The sequence below is a fragment of the Gorilla gorilla genome, chromosome 22 (assembly GCF_029281585.2).
Source record: "Gorilla gorilla gorilla isolate KB3781 chromosome 22, NHGRI_mGorGor1-v2.1_pri, whole genome shotgun sequence".
NCBI lineage: Eukaryota > Metazoa > Chordata > Mammalia > Primates > Hominidae > Gorilla > Gorilla gorilla.
The window spans coordinates 18,147,191-18,165,344 of NC_073246.2; positions in this window are offsets into that span (position 1 = coordinate 18,147,191).

Sequence of the window (18,154 nt, forward strand, 5' to 3'; positions counted from 1 at the left end):
AAGTAATGTGAGGAGTTGCCTTGGGCCTGGGAGAATCTACAGTATGTGGGTGGGAGAGTTTGTGGGCTGGTGTGTGTCTGTAGGGGCCACCCCATTGGAACTCTGCGCCAGTCAGACATGGCCCGCCAGCACAGAAGCTATGCTGTGAGTCCCCAGGGCAATCGAGACTGCTCTGCCAGGAGGCATGGCCAGGCTGGGGCCCTGAAAGAGGGCAGCAAGCCAAGGGGTGCTCAAGTCGTACTTGTTCTGTCTGATGGTCAAGGCTGCCTTGCAGAGTTCAGGTCTGACAGTTCCTCTAGGGCTAAAGTCTCCTAAAGGAGCAAGTCAAGTCTAGGGGATGACTGTCCTTGGCTGTGCTATGTTATAGATGCTCTCGCATCAAACTCTCTGGGTTCCACATCAGCTGTCTTGTTGCCCCTACCACTTCTCTAAGCAGCTCTCCCTGCCAACTCAAATGCCCATGATGGTCGAGGGATCTCCTCCTGCTGGAGTCCCAGAGCCCTGTGGTGAGGGTGGGTTGCTCCTTGCCAGTTCAACTCATCCATTTCCCTGGAGCCATTGTGAGCCAAGAATGAGTCCTGCAGCATGGGAGCTCCGTGCAAGGTTCCCAGTTTTCTTCCCCTTCAGCTTAGCTTCTGTGTCTTCCCTCCACTCTTGGTGCCTTCGCTCTGCAGATCTGTTAGGAACAGATCTGTCTCAGTCCCTAGGTGGGAGCTGTTTCACCTGGCTGCGTCTAGTCAGCTATCCTACCCTCCCTCCTTTCTTGGCATTATTTTTCTAACAACATGTGCTTACTTTGTGTCTCTGTGCCACATTGTGGTGATTTCCTCAATATTTCAAATCTTTTTATTGTTATTATATCTGCTATGGTGGTCTTTGATAAGTGATCTTTGATATTACTATTGGAATTGTTTTGGGGCACCATGAACCTCATGCATGTAAGAGGGCAAACTTCATTGATAAATATTCTGATTGCTTCATAGCCTAGTCGTTCCCTTATCTCTTTCCCTTTCTTTGCTCTTCTCTATTTCCTGAGACACAACAATATTGAAATTAGGGCAATTGATAACCCTACAATCACTTCCAGGTGTTTGAGTGAAAGGAAGAGTCACACATCTTTCACTTAAAGAGCTAGATTAAGCTAGATTTATCTTAACAAGGAAGGCATGTCAAAAGCCACGACAGACTGAAAGCTAGGTCTCTTGCACCAAACAGTGTGCCAAGTTGTGAGTGCAAAGAAAAAGTTCTTAAAGGAAGTTAAAAGTGATACTCCAGTGACCCCAGGAATGATAAAGTGAAACAGATTTATTGCTGATATGGAAGAACTTTAGTAGTCTGGATAGATCAAAGCAGGCACAACATTCCCTTAAACCAAAGTCTAATCTAGAGCAAGGCCCCAACTCTTCAACTTTTGAAGAACGAGAGAGATGAGAAATCTTCAGAAAAAAAGGTGAAAGCTGGCAGAGAGTGATTCCTGAGGTTTAAGGAAAGAAACCACCTTTATAAGATAAAAGTGCAAGGTGAAGCAGCAAGTGCTAATAGAGAAGCTGCAGTAACTTATCCAAAAGATCTAGCTAAGAGCATTGATGAAGGTGGCTACATTAAACAACAGATTTTGAATGTAGATGAAACAGTCTTCTATCGGAAGAAGATGACATCTAGGATGTTTATATCTAGAGAGGAGAAGTCAATACGCAGCTTCAAAGTTTCAAAGGACAGGCTGACCCTCTTGGTAAGGACTAATGCAGTTGGTAACTTTAAGTTGAAGCCAATGCTCATTGACCATTCTGAAAAGTCTTAGTGACATTAAGAATGATGCTAAATCCACTCTGCCTGTGCTCTATAAATGAAACAACAAAATCTGGATGACAGCGCATCTGTTTACAGCATGCTTTACTGAATATTAAGCCCACTGTTGAGACCCACTGCTCACACACAGAGAAAAGATTCCATTTAAAATATTTCTACTCATTGACAACACATCTGGTCACCCAAGAGCTCTGATGGAGATGTATGAGGAAATTAATGTTATTTTCATGGCTGCTAACACAACATCCGTTCTGTAGCCCATGGATCAAAGAGTAATTTCAACTTTCAAATTTTGTTACATAAGAAATATATTTTACAATGCTATAGTTGGCATATATCATGATTCCTCTGATGAATCTGGGCAAAGTAAATTGAAAACCTTCTGGAAAGGATTCACTCTTCTAGATGCCACTAAAAACATTCATAATTCATGGTAGGAAGTCAAAATATCAACATAGCAGGAGTTTGGGAGAAGTTGATTCCAATCCTCATGGATGACTTGAAGGGGTTCAAAACTTTGGTGGAGGAAATAACTGCAGATATGGTAGAAATAGCAAGAAAACTGGAATTAGAAGTGGAACATGAAGCTGTGGCAGAATTGCACAGTTTCACGATAAATTTGAATGAATAAGGTGTTGCTTCTTGTGAATGCAAAGAAAGTCATTTTTGAGATGAAATCTACTCCTGGTAAAGTTGCTGTGAACATTACTGAAATGACATCAAAAGATTTAAAATATGACATAAACTTAGTTGATAAAGTAGCAGCAGAGTTTAAGAGGATTGATTCTCATTTTGGAAGAAGTTTTACTGTGGGTATAATGTTATCAAACAACATTGAATGTTACAGAGAAATCTGTCATGAAGAGAAGAGTCAATCTAAGTGGCAAACTTCATGGTCTTATTTTAGGAATTTGCCACAGACACCTCAACCTTTGGCAACCACCAACCTGTTCAGTGAGCAGCCATCGATGTTGAGGCCCCCTGAGGAGGTCCCAGGCTGTGGCAGGGGTTCAGGCTGGTGGAAAAGTGGGCGAGAAGAGTCAGAGGACAGTTGGGAAGCGTGATGATATGGGGAAAGAGGGAGGGAGTGGAAGCCAGAACCCATTGCTTCCAGTATCAATCTTTTTCACTAGCAAAAAGGTTATAACTTGTTAAAGCCTCACGTGATTGTTAGAATATGTAACAATAAAATATTTTTAATTAAGGCATGAGCATTTTTTTAAGATATAATGCTGTTGCACACTTAATAGACTACAGCATAGTGTAAACATAACTTTTTTGTGCACTGGGAAACCAAAACATTCATGGAACTTGCTTTATTGTGATATTTGCTTTATTGCAATTGTCTGATACCAAATTGACAATATCTCTGAGGTATGCCTGTATTTTATCTTTATTTGTGATAAGTTCTTACACATTTGATAAAACAAGTTATTTATATTGAAATGCATTTGATCGTATCTCTTATTTAAGAAGAAAATTTGGAATTTTCCGTGAAAAAGCCTGCTGAAGTAATCACCCTCTGCAGTTTATAAATACTAGAAACATTGGTCAAGTTTTAGAATATTTTATTGCCTATTAAATGTTATGTGACTGTGTTAAATTATTATATATTATTTGCATAGTGTGAAAGCTTACTTTTGCTTCACGAATTATTTTAAATGGAAAAAATTCTCAGTTATACTTGGAAGAGAAAAATCACATGTCCATTTTGGAGTGCATTTTAAATTGTGCTACAAAGAATGACAAAACACTGCAGTAAATGTGACGTTTGAAATTTTATAAGGAGTATGATATAAATACCACTTTTTAATAGTATTTATAAAAGTGGAGCCATGATACATTCTGGCTATAATAACCATAACAATATTCCATATTTTTAATAATATGAATGTTTTTTAAAATATTTTTCCATAGTTCTTAGAACAACTTTAGAATTCCTCAAGCACTTGTTTACATTTAGGTGTTCTGATATTTCCTGTTTACATTTACCCTTTGAAAGGACAAAATCAAGACTACGATACCCTTTTCTCAGCACACCTATCTCGTGTTGGACCTGTCTTCTCCTGGAAATGCTTCTTATTTGTTAGTGTGGCAGCAATGATAACAGCACCCCCAGACACCCTGGTAAATCACTTCACTCGAGCGCTTTGTTGTGGTCTTCGTTGAGTTCTGAGTGAGGTGTGAGATCTGAGAAGACAGAATTTGTTTTCGTTCTTCAGTAAGTAAGTTTGCATGCGGTTGTGCCTAGCGGAGTATCTGGCACTTAGTGGGCCAGTTAAATAAACCTGGATTTAAAACCAGACTTCACAAAATTTGCTGGGAATCTTTTTTTTTTTTATTATACTTTAAGTTTTAGGGTACATGTGTACAATGTGCAGGTTAGTTACATATGTATACATGTGCCATGCTGGCGTGCTGCACCCATTAACTAGTCATTTAGCATTAGGTATATCTCCTAATGCTATCCCTCCCCCCTCCCCCCACCCCACAACAGTCCCCAGAGTGTGATGTTCCCCTTCCTGTGTCCATGAGTTCTCATTGTTCAATTCCCATCTATGAGTGAGAATATGCGGTGTTTGGTTTTTTGTCCTTGCGATAGTTTACTGAGAATGATGATTTCCAATTTCATCCATGTCCCTACAAAGGACATGAACTTCTCATTGTTTATGGCTGCATAGTATTCCATGGTGTATATGTGCCACATTTCCTTAATCCAGTCTATCATTGTTGGACATTTGGGTTGGTTCCAAGTCTTTGCTATTGTGAATAGTGCTGCAATAAACATACACGTGCATGTGTCTTTATAGCAGCATGATTTATAGTCCTTTGGGTATATACCCAGTAATGGGATGGCTGGGTCAAATGGTATTTCTAGTTCTAGATCACCGGGGAATCGCCACACTGACTTCCACAAGGGTTGAACTAGTTTACAGTCCCACCAACAGTGTAAAAGTGTTCCTATTTCTCCACATCCTCTCCAGCACCTGTTGTTTCCTGACTTTTTAATGATTGCCATTCTAACTGGTGTGAGATGGTATCTCATTGTGGTTTTGATTTGCATTTCTCTGATGGCCCGTGACGATGAGCATTTTTTCATGTGTCTTTTGGCTGCATAAATGTCTTCTTTTGAGAAGTGTCTGTTCATATCCTTTACCCACTTTCTGATGGGGTTGTTTGTTTTCTTCTTGTAAATTTGTTTGAGTTCATTGTAGATTCTGGATATTAGCCCTTTGTCAGATGAGTAGGTCGTGAAAATTTTCTCCCATTTTGTAGGTTGCCTGTTCACTCTGATGGTAGTTTCTTTTGCTGTGCACAAGCTCTTGAGTTTAATTAGATCCCATTTGTCAATTTTGGCTTTTGTTGCCATTGCTTTTGGTGTTTTAGACATGAAGTCCTTGCCCATGCCTATGTCCTGAATGGTAATGCCTAGGTTTTCTTCTAGGGTTTTTATGGTTTTAGGTCTAACATGTAAGTCTTTAATCCATCTTGAATTGATTTTTGTATAAGGTGTAAGGAAGGGATCCAGTTTCAGCTTTCTACATATGGCTAGCCAGTTTTCCCAGCACTGTTTATTAAGTAGGGAATCCTTTCCCCATTGCTTGTTTTTCTCAGGTTTGTCAAAGATCAGATAGTTGTATATATGCGGCATTATTTCTGAGGGCTCTGTTCTGTTCCATTGCTCTATATCTCTGTTTTGGTACCAGTACCATGCTGTTTTGGTTACTGTAGCCTTGTAGTATAGTTTGAAGTCAGGTAGTGTGATGCCTCCAGCTTTGTTCTTTTGGCTCAGGGTTGACTTGGTGCTGCGGGCTCTTTTTTGGTTCCATATGAACTTGAAAGTAGTTTTTTCCAATTCTGTGAAGAAAGTCATTGGTAGCTTGATGGGGATGGCATTGAATCTATAAATTACCTTGGGCAGTATGGCCATTTTCACGATATTGATTCTTCCTACCCATGAGCATGGAATGTTCTTCCATTTGTTTGTATCCTCTTTTATTTCCTTGAGCAGTGGTTTGTAGTTCTCCTTGAAGAGGTCCTTCATGTCCCTTGTAAGTTGGATTCCTAGATATTTTATTCTCTTTGAAGCAATTGTGAATGGGAGTTCACTCATGATTTGGCTCTCTGTTTGTCTGTTATTGGTGTATAAGAATGCTTGTGATTTTTGTACATTGATTTTGTATCCTGAGACTTTGCTGAAGTTGCTTATCAGCTTAAGGAGATTTTGGGCTGAGACAATGGGGTTTTCCAGATATACAATCATGTCATCTGCAAACAGGGACAATTTGACTTCCTCTTTTCCTAATTGAATACCCTTTATTTCCTTCTCCTGCCTAATTGCCCTGGCCAGAACTTCCAACACTATGTTGAATAGGAGTGGTGAGAGAGGGCATCCCTGTCTTGTGCCAGTTTTCAAAGGGAATGCTTCCAGTTTTTGCCCATTCAGTATGATATTGGCTGTGGGTTTGTCATAGATAGCTCTTATTATTTTGAGATACGTCCCATCAATACCTAATTTCTTGAGAGTTTTTAGCATGAAGGGTTGTTGAACTTTGTCAAAGGCCTTTTCTGCATCTATTGAGATAATCATGTGGTTTTTGTCTTTGGTTCTGTTTATATGCTGGATTACATTTATTGATTTGCGTATATTGAACCAGCCTTGCATCCCAGGGATGAAGCCCACTTGATCATGGTGGATAAGCTTTTTGATGTGCTGCTGCATTCGGTTTGCCAGTATTTTATTGAGGATTTTTGCATCAATGTTCATCAAGGATATTGGTCTAAAATTCTCTTTTTTTGTTGTGTCTCTGCCCGGCTTTGGTATCAGAATGATGCTGGCCTCATATAATGAGTTAGGGAGGATTTCCTCTTTTTCTATTGATTGGAATAGTTTCAGAAGGAATGGTACCAGTTCCTCCTTGTACCTCTGGTAGAATTCGGCTGTGAATCTATCTGGTCCTGGACTCTTTTTGGTTGGTAAGCTATTGATTATTGCCACAATTTCAGATCCTGTTATTGGTCTATTCAGAGATTCAACTTCTTCCTGGTTTAGTCTTGGGAGAGTGTATGTGTCGTGGAATTTATCCATTTCTTTCAAGTTTTCTAGTTTATTTGCGTAGAGGTGTTTGTAGTATTCTCTGATGGTAGTTTGTATTTCTGTAGGATCAGTGGTGATATCCCCTTTATCATTTTTTATTGCATCTATTTGATTCTTCTCTCTTTTTTTCTTTATTAGTCTCAGTAGTGGTCTATCACTTTTGTTGATCTTATGCTCTCAGTTTTCTTGTGCATAAAATGGGAATAATAACTGCCTTCTGGAATTGTAGCGGGAAATAAATACAATTGTAGCTCTCGGGTGCTAAGCACAGGGCTGGGACCTAGTAAGTGCTCAGTAACTGCTCATTACTGTTTTTATTATTTTGCTTCCTTTTTTTTTTTCCTTCACTGTTGTCTTTTTATTTTCTATTTTAAGGATATTGGCTTAGTAAAAGAAACTAAAAGACATCTGCATATAAATTAAATAAGTGCCTCATTTTTAAACGTTCTGTGAGTGTCTTACTATGTATAGCTGGTACTTTAATTGTAGTTGTTCAATAAATGATTTATCTTACTTTGGGAACTTTCTTAAAAAGCTTAAATCCCTCAATGTTAATAATAGTGAAAATCTTATGTTTGAAAAAATGCTTTTGAAAAACATATATTGTGCTACCCTTTTAAAGAAATATACTTAATATTGATATGAGTAATTTTTTAAAAGTAATCAAAGCTTTAGAGAGTAAGAGAATAAATAAGAAAAACAAAAACATTATGACAGGGTTTATATCCCTACTTATGAAATTAATTAATTCAACATGGAAAACAAGGAAGTAGAAAGTACTTTGTAAAATATCTAAAATGCCTGAATATAAGAAGTATTTGGATATTATAGATAACATTTTCTATACTATAATGTCACCTCAAATAGTGTACACACACAGTTATGAGGATATGATAGTCACTTAGAGGATTCATGCTGGGATTGAATACTAGGACCACACATTTTAGGAAATTTTAAGCAGAAATGCTTTAGAAGAAATAGTCTTTATTTATTTATTTTTTTAAAAGAGCTTTTAAATTACTGAGTTCAAATACAGAAGAAGGCCTAAGTTTGAATTCATGGCGTATTGCTATAATGCACTATTAGACTAATCCTTCATTTTCTTGTCAATTAAAGACTTATCTTTATTCACTGATTCACTTATCAGTAATTCGCTCGGTATTTTAAAGCTGGCTGTTAAAAATCCCTTTGTTTATGGCAATAAGGCACCATTCATTTTGTGAACTTTATAAAACCAACCTCTGCCAATTTTGCTCTTTGAGAATAGCTCTAAAGATGTGTTCCCACAGTAATTACTGATTCCAGAGATGTTCATTAAAGAATGAAGTCAGAGGCAAGTGTTTGAAACAATTGTATCCCACCAAAGCCAGCTTTACTGCACACCTTCCCAGAATCTACAGTTTCTCCACGTTTAAGAAAATCACTGAACAACTTCATACAAAATTTGTACTTTTGAGTGCTTTTACCTGCGGTAGCATTAAAGATGAGTATTATTTTTTACATATTTATATTGAAATCAGCTGCAGGGAAAAATGGAGGGAAAGCTAGGATGCTTTGAATGTGGGCCCAGTTGTCTGTCATATAGCTTCTGTGAATAGTATGGGTCAATCTTGTGTTCCTGCTCTATGTTGCCCACTTACCCACAGTGACCAGGGTGAGAAAAGAAAAGGAGGGGAGAAACTTCAGTGAAGCCAGCCAAATCTTAGCAGAGAAAAAATAAATAAATAAATAAATAAATAGATAAATAATAAATAAAATAAATGGTTGTGGAGTTGAATATTTCTTTTAAAATGGATTTGTTATTGCAGAAGAGTAGGAAGAAAAGTTTAATTCTTTTATTAGCTTATTATCAGAACCTGAAATGCTGGAGTGTGTTTTAGGTACTGCATAGCTATCCTGCAATTACAGCCCAACCTCCCACTGAGCCATAATGGGCAAAGGAAGAGAGAAAATTCACAGTGAGAGAACAGGGAGAGAGAGATTTTGCATATCAGCCTGCCAGTGACAGATCTGAATCGTAAACGCCTTACAGAAATGAAGTTTCATTTATTTTTATTGCATGAAAATATATAACAGACAAAGGAAGAAAGTCAGAAAACGGGATTAGGTATATTTTCTAAATTTTTAGGTGTTAAACAGACTAGAGACCAGTCACTTGTAAATGAACACATTCCTTGTTTGGATGCAAACAACCCAGCCAAATTAGTTTCCTAAGTGCTTGGAAACAGCTTTCTGTTTTTGGCTTCCAGACCTGAGTTCTTTCATTCATACCATTTTTTTTTCTTTTTGTTCAATCCTTATTAATCACCAATATTTCAAATGCTTTGTAAATATAGATTGGTTTCATTAGAATTAATGTATTTGGGGGCCAACAGGTTGAATGAATGATTTTATTTTAAAATTCCAATATCCTGCCTGATACCTGGAGTATAATACTGAGCATCCTGAGGAGAAATGTTGCAGTAGCAGGCTTTTGTGAACCATATCCCAAGAACTGCAGATCCTTGCACTGTGGTGACTGGGAACATTTACTCAGGATTCAGGCTGCTAGCATTTGAACACTGAGAGATTGTGGAATCTCTCTAGGCCTCAGCTTCTTCATCTGTAAAATGGAAAGGCTAATAATACCTACTTCAACATTTTTGTTTATTTTTTGACAGAGTCTGGCTGTGTTGCCCAGGCTGGAGTGCAGTGGCGTGATCTCGACTCACTGCAACCTCCACCCCTCAGGTTCAAGCAGTTCTCCTGCCTCAGCCTCCCTGAGTAGCTGCGACTACAGGGGTGAGCCACCACAACTAGCTAATTTTTGTCTTTTTAGTAGAGATGGGGTTTTATCATGTTGGCCAGGCTGGTCTTGAACTTCTGACCTCAAGTGATCTGCCTGCCTCGGCCTCCCAAAGTTTTGGGACTACTGGAGTGAGCCACTGCACCAGGCCAACATTTTTGTTTTCTTAAAGGTAGATTAAATGAGATTTCCTATGAACAACTGTGAGATCATTGCCTGGTGCATAGTAAGTGCTCAATAAATGTTAACAATTAATATTACATACTGATGACTGGAGCCCCTTTTTAAAAAATTATGCTTATTCCTAAATAAAAAATAATTCACATACCTATTACCAAAAATTCAGAAAGATAGAACTATAGATATAAACCCTATTTAGAAAATAAGAATCCAGTGTTATCTTACTATCTGACTGTATCTATCCACTATCAGTACAGCTATCAGATGCCTTTATTAACCTGATCCCATTCAGGCTGGGTGTGGTGGCTCACACCCGTAATGCCTCTCTTTTGGGGTGCTGAGGCAGAGCAGATTGCTTGAGCTCAGGAGTTCAACAACAGCCTGGCCAACATAGAGAAACCTCATCTCTACAAAAAATACAAAAATGAGCCAGGCATGGTGGCATGTGCCTGTAGTCCCAGCTACTTGCGGGCAGGAGGATCGCTTGAACCCGGGAGGTGGAGGTTGCAGTGAGCCAAGATCACACCACTGCACTCCAGCCTGGATGACAGAGCAAGACCCTGTCTCAAAAAAATAAAGAAATACATAAATAAAATGAAATAAAAAAGAAAGAAAATTCCTATTAAAAAACACTTACTGTGTTTATTATAAGTTAGTTATTTACTGTCAGTTCATAGCCATCTTTCCATCAATAAATATAGATGTACCAACTGATGTTAGTGTCTTCATCATGCTCCATGCTCCATAGTGGTCCATAATTTAAGTAGTCACCCCTGGCATCTTAAATTTTATTTTTTGTAAATATAGATAATAAAAATGCCTTCAGTCAGCACATTCTTGTTTGCCGTCCCTGGAGTGTTTGGATGACCATTAAAAATGGCAGAAGCCTGACTTGATTTTTAGGCCTGGATTACAGCCCTGCCATCTACAAGCTGTGTGACTGTGAGCAAGTTACATAACCTTACTGTATCACAAGTATTTTTTTCGCATTTATAAAATGATGATAATAAGAGTATCTACCTGACATGATTGCTGAGCAGAGAAAGATGTTAAGACACATAAAGCTTTGGAGACTGGTTTCTGGTCTATGATTTTTTCTCAGGAAGTATTAGCTTGAGGCTATGTAAAATCTTGGCATTTCTCCCAAATCATCAAAGGTAAATTACGTTATTCCTTTGAATTAGCTAAATTGTATTGCTATAAAAATTTACTTGCAATCTTAACATTTCACTGCAATATGTATGCATACTTTGGGATGTTTACATGTGAAAATGCACATTATCCTACACACTTCAATTCTCAAACCATGTTGGTTAGAGAAGAGATTAATAGTTATTTCTAGACACACTATACACAGAACAATTTGGAGAAAAATCACCGTTGGACAGTAGCAACTAGTTTAATATTTGGCATCTTTTATTTTCTCTTTTAACATTTCCAAGGAATAGGGGACGCTCTTGTCAATGACTTTTTTTTTTTTTTTTTTTTTTTTTGAAACTGAGTATCACTCTGTCACCCAGGCTAGAGTGCAATGGTGCTATCTTGGCTTACTGCACCCTCCGCCTCTTGGGTTCCAGCGATTCTCCTGCCTCAGCCTCCTGAGTAGCTGGGATTACAGGCATGCACCACCATACCCTGCTAATTTTTGTGTTTTTAGTAGAGAAGGGGTTTCACCATGTTGGTTTGGCTGGTCTCAAACTCATGACCTCTTAATCCGCCTGTCTTGCCGTCCCAAAGTGCTGCGATTACAGGCATGAGCCACGGCACCTGGCCAGTGACTAAGGTTTATTACACCACCTGGATAGATGCAGGGCTAGGGGCATGAAGACAGGAAGGTACTCCCACTTTTCAAGGACAGAATGTGGGGCGGGTGGTAAAATCTGAAGAGATCCTGAAAAATTGTCCTCCTTTAGGTGTTGTGATACATTGCTTCTGCAATGGCCATCCAATCTTAAATACCTAAGTCTAGATATGGCATCCTTATTATGTAATTCTGGAACAAAAGTTACCCTAATAAAGAGCTTCAAACCCGCTAGGACCCACTCAAAATAGGGTAATAATGCTCCAAGACATTCAGAAATTTCCTCTGTTCCCAGTGGGCTAGTCAGGACAGGGCAGTGAGAGCCCTCAGGCTAGCTCCCCTGGCCTCAGCAGCTCCATTCACTTCCCCCAAAAGGGTCCTAAATAAATTTAAATTTCTCTATGTACCTCGACATGAAATAGTTGGAAAGCACACTCTTAAATGCCACTTTACTGACTGTACTGGCTAAAACAATGAGCTATGTATGTATGAAAAAGAATGTTCATGTGTTTTCTTTGCCAATTACATTAATTTATACCCTTGCTAGTGTTTCTAAAAGAGACTAATAGTTCCCTCAAATACATTTAATGACCCAGTTTGAGAAATACTGTTCTAGAAATCAACACTAGTAATAATTTTGTGCTCATATGATTACACATACAAATATAAATTCTTGCAACTTAAACTCCATAGAAAAACTTGGATGTAACCTGGCTATGTGGAAGAAAAACTGCTAATGTTAATATGTCTTTTAGCAGATGATCAAAATAAAAACAATACAATCTAATAATTCCCATAAACGTCTGAAATCCTCTAAAAACATGTCTGTGTAGACCATAAGGTAATATTATTCTAAAGCAATGATTCCCAGAATGTGCTTCCAGGGCAGTAGATCTGTATCATCTAGAAACTTATGGAAAGCTAATTCTCGTGACCCACTCCAGATTTACTGAAACAGAAGATGTGGAGGATGGGACCCAGTCAACTGTAGTTTAAGAAGCTCTTCAGGTGATTCTGATGTGCTCCAGTTTGCAAACCACATAATGAGGCTGAGTCCTTTTCAGTCATTCCACACCAAATGAGCACCGTCGTATGTTTACCTTAGGAAACGTATCCTCAATTGAGTGGGGCTGCTGATATTTCAATTCCTTTTAAAGAGTTTGTCTCAGAGCCAATCTGTAACAAAAGAGAAATTCAGTTTCATTATTTTATAGTCAAATCTCATTAAGTAGTTGCTGAGATGTTTGTATGAAACTCAGATTTGACTTTGCCCTGCACTGTGAACAAAGACGATGAAACATTTTCACATTTGGAATGGTTAGTCATCAGGAGATGCAGTCACAAAATTTTATGGAAAGCCTAATATTTATTCAGAAGCCTTTGATAGACTGCTTTTGGAACTTCTGCGACATTCTCCACCATAATAGTGTTTAGCCTCTAACTCTCCCTAAATTGCCTTTGGTCAGAAAAGTTAACGTGGTTACTGCTTTGTTTATTTGACTTTCCTACCTCCTGATTCAGAGTAGAGTTAGCTTTGGAAGGAGACTAAGAGTCAAGCGCTTGCCTGAGTAAAACCTATTTTTGGCCAAGAGAACTCAAAACCAAAACCTTATATATATCCACCTTATTGCCCCAGCTAACTTGGCTACTAATTTCTCTGCTACTATGAAATTCTCTTTCAAATTCCTAATTCATAGTCAAGTCTCATCTTGTTCCAGAGCAATTATGGTGGTTGGGAAGCCCAAGATGAGAAGGGTAACACAGGAACAAGGGAGCTGAATCCTAACAGTCAATCCTGCTTGTTCCTACTATCTCATACCTTACCAGCATTCCATCCTGAGGACTTCGAACTACCAACTTCAAGCTAGCCCATGTCTCATCTTGTGGTTCATCATGTCTCATCCTGTTCATCCTGTCCAGGATGACCCCCATTTTTTGCAAAAAAAGAAGACACAGAGGGGGAATAATCTTGGTTTTTCTCCAAACCCTGGATGTATCTCATATCTGTGTTTCCTGAAGTTTTCTCTCTAGTACTCTTGTGACCTGAGGCTTTTTCCAGAATCCAAGGGAGTGGGAAGAAAAAATGAGGGAAAGTCATGGTCCCTGAAGAAAGAGGGATGCTCAGTAAAGTCCAACAGATAGAGCACCAGCCAGGGATGTGGTGGGCGGAGCCAAGGACATTAAGCTAAAAGAATATGAAACTTAAATCTATTGCCATGTCCCAGGGAAAAGTGTTGATGAAATTTCAATGAACAAAGCTTACTGTTATTTATCACTTTGTATGTACCTTTACTTTTTTACACAAATGAGATCATATCACATATTTCTTTTGAAACTGCTTTTTTTTATTTAAAAATTTATGACAGACTGGGCCCAGTGGGTCATGCCTGTAATCCCAGCACTGTGGGAGCCTGAGGTGGGCGGGTCACCTGAGGTCGAGAGTTCAAGACCAGCTCGGCCAGCATGGTATAACCGCGTCTCTATTAAAAATACAAAAATTAGCCAGACATGGTGGTGCGTGCCTGTAGTCCCAGCTACTCGGGAGGCTGATGCAGGAGAATCCGTTGAACCCGAGAGGTGGAGGTCTCAGTGAGCCAAGATCACGGGACTGCACTCCAGCCTGGGAGACAGAGGGAGACTCTGTCAAACAAACAAACAAACAAACAAACAAAAAAAAAGGAGACAAATATTTTTTAGGTCACAAACTTCTTCTTCTTCTTCTTCTTCTTCTTCTTCTTCTTCTTTCTTCTTTCTTCTTCTTCCTCCTTCTCTCCTCCTCCTCCTCTTCCTCTTCTTCTTCTTTTCCTTCTTCTTCCTTCTTTCCTCCTCCTCCTTCTCCTCCTCCTCCTCCTTCTTCTCCTTCTTCTCCTTTCTTACTATATCTTTTTCTAAGCCTTCACAGTATAGGTTGATTATTCGTTATCCAAAATACTAGGGACCAGCAGTGTTTTGGATTTTTGATTTTGGAATATTTGCCTATGCACAATGAGCTATCTTCCAGATGGAACCCAAGTATAAGCACAAATTTCATTTATGTTTCTTATGCACCTTATGTACATAGCCTAAGGTTAATTTTATCCAATATTTTAAATAATTTTGTTCGTTAAACAAAGTTTGTGTCAAGTACTTACATGCGGAATTTTCTTTTTTTTCAGATCTTTCCTTTTTTTAAAATTTTATTATTATTTTACGTCAAGTTTTAGGGTACATGTGCACAATATGCAGGTTTGTTACATATGTATACATGTGCCATGTTGGTGTGCTGCACCCATTAACTCGTCATTTAGCATTAGGTGTATCTCCTAATGCTATCCCTCCCCCCTCCCTCCACCCCACAACAGGCCCCAGTGTGTGATGTTCCCCTTCCTGTGTCCATGTGTTCTCATTGTTCATTTCCCACCTATGAGTGAGAATGGAATTTTCTACCTGTGGCATTGTGTCAGTGCTCAAAATTTCAAATTTTGGAGCATTTCAGATTTGGAATTTTCAGATTAGGGATGTTCAACCTGTATTCTTTTGTTGTATAAGATACCTATAAAAACCATCTTCTATACTTATTGCTTTCATTTTTTTTGACCAGACTTTTTTTAATGTTTTCCCATGAGTACTTAGAATAAAACCCTAAAATACCAGCATGAGCATTTGCACTGTTTTATTTGTTAATTTTAATATTTATTTATAACAATGATACTTTAAAATTTTTCTAAACCAAGACTATACACAAATATATACTGAGATGTTCCCTTTCCACCATTTTTATTTATTTATTTATTGAGACAGAGTCTCACTCTGTCTCCCAGGCTTGAGTGCAATGGCGCGATCTCTCTGCCTCTCGGGTTCAAGTGATTCTCCTGCCTCAGCCTCTGGAGTAGCTGGGATTACAGGTATGCACCACCATGCCCAGCTAATTTTTGTATTTTTGGTAGAGATGGGGTTTCACATGTTGGCCAGGCTGGTCTCGAACTTCTGACCTCAGATGATCCACCCACCTTGGCCTCCCAGAATGCTTGGATTACAGGTGCCCGGCCAATTCATTTTTTTTCTGTAAAATTAATGCTACTCTGATGGCCCCTAATTCTGACTAAACTCCTTTCAGAATCTAGGATTATTAATCATCTTAATTTTTTTCTGAATTATAATAAAGTAGATAATAATCTGGGCATCTCAAATGCCATTTCTCATCCTATAATTCTGAAAAATATTGTTTAGTTGATGCCAGACAATTCCTGGTAATTCTTTGGAAAAAGTTAATATGTGGGACAATATAATTGTCAAAAATAAACCTGGGATTTTTCTTCCATGATCTTCCATAGGTAGCAAAGGAGAATTAGTACAATTTAAATGTAGGCATGTTTCTGAAATTTAGGTTGTTCACCCATGGATACATAGTCTTACTAAATATCTTATTCCATATTATAACATTAAAGGGATTTATAAAGATTGAATATTATAATCTTACTTGAACCAATATTTTACTGCTTTTTTCTTATTTTAATTAGCATGTCAGTAACTGTAGAATGGTATCAGATAACCTTTAGTCTTGTTTATTTCCAACAAAACTTTTCTAATTACTTGAAAGATTAACATAATCTTGCACTAATCTGCATTCTAGTACGATGCTTTTCAACCTTGACTGCACATCAGAGTCACCTGGGGAGAGTTAAAAAATTCCAATGCCAAGGGCACCACAGACCAATTAAATATAAATATTTGATGGTAGGACCCAGACCACAGTATGTTTTAAAGCTCCCCAGGTAACTCCAATGTGCCGCCAAGCTTGAGAAACACTGTTCCTGGGAAAGAAATAATTATCTAGTTTTTGTTCATTTTTTTCCAATTAGAATTTATTTCAGTATGCTTTCCTGGAAATATCCGTTTTGTCAAATTTTGCATTGAAAACCAAAAACTAAAATAACAATTCTTTGTTTTTTATATTTCATGTGAAAAGAATAAATTCTCAGTAAAAGAAATCATATTGTGTGTAAAGTTTCAGTCTACATTTTGGAGTGTTGGGGAGAGAAGTTCATAGCTTTCTTCAGATTCTCAGTGTGATGTTTCTGTGGTAGGTAGGGAATTGACTGTAGGAAGAAACATGTTTTGTTACTGGTTTGTACCTGACCCTTGTCCATGTAAACACAGAATGCCCCTCTCTGAAGTGGTTATAATGTAATCTGAGTCGAGCATTGAATTCTGTGAGTGATGATTCTCCACTCACACTATAGCAAACTATAAAACTTCCATGCACACTTTTAATGAAACAAACTAGCCACATGCAAAAGAGGGCAAATGAGTTGTGATTCAAAAGACAATCTCAGAATGTGGGTGGAGCTGGCATTTTTTCTTCCTTATGATTGAATAGCTTATTATTATTCATGGGTGAACTAAAAAGTAAAATCTAGTAGTCTGGAGAAGTTTTTATCCAGGTGTGGAAAGTAGCTCAGTGGGCAAAAACTCTCCTCTGTCCTGTTAAAGAAGAAATGGGGGCTTTCTAGCATAGGGAAAAGATGGTTGTCATCAGAAGTTGGGGCTACTTTGTCTTTAAATATAATTTTTCATATGTATACTTCTGAGAGAAGTTATGTAGTAGAAAATTCATAGAATTTTAATGTGAAAAGACATGATCCAGTGGCTAGTGAGAAGAAGGAGATCATTATATAAAAATTTCGGGGTGGGGCTTGAGGGGAGAACAGAGTTGGATTTCTGATTCTCAATTTTATTTCCTGCTATTGAGTAAGATAGTAGATAATATTCATGGATTACTTTAATATTTATGGGTTTTTTATATAATAGAAAGTGTTTTTTTCCCCTCAGACTTTTCTTGTAAATCCTATAGGCCATTGATTTTTCCATTCTTTGTGAATTGGATATTTTACTAGGAATATCCTAGTAAAAGTCTAAAGATTTATGTGGTAGTCTACCATTATTGCATGGCTTCACTCACTGAGGTTTCAGCTACTCACCGCCGACCAGAGTTTGAAAATAAGTTATTACAGTAAAATAAGGTATTTTGAAATAGAGACTACATTTGCATACCTTATATTACAGTATATTGTTTTAATTCTTCTATTTTATGATTAGTTATAGTGTATATAGGGATTGATACTATTTTATTAGTAGTCATCGCATATATAGGGTTTGATACTATCAGCGGTTTAGGTATTTGCTGGGGATCTGGAACATTTCCTCCACAGATAAGGGGGTGCTATTGTAGCATTCTTTCTTAAGCTACTGCTTTCTCATACACTCTCCCAGAGTACATGTATATTTTCTTTTCTTTTCTTTTTTTTTTTTTTTTTTCTGAGAGGGAGTCTTGCTCTGTCGCCCAGGTTGGAGTGCAGTGGCGTGATCTCGGCTCACTACAACCTCTGCCTCCCGGGTTCAAGCGATTCCCCTGCCTAGGCCTCCCGAGTAGCTGGGACTACAGGCACCCACCACCATGCCCAGCTAATTTTTTGTATTTTTAGTAGAGACGGGGTTTCAC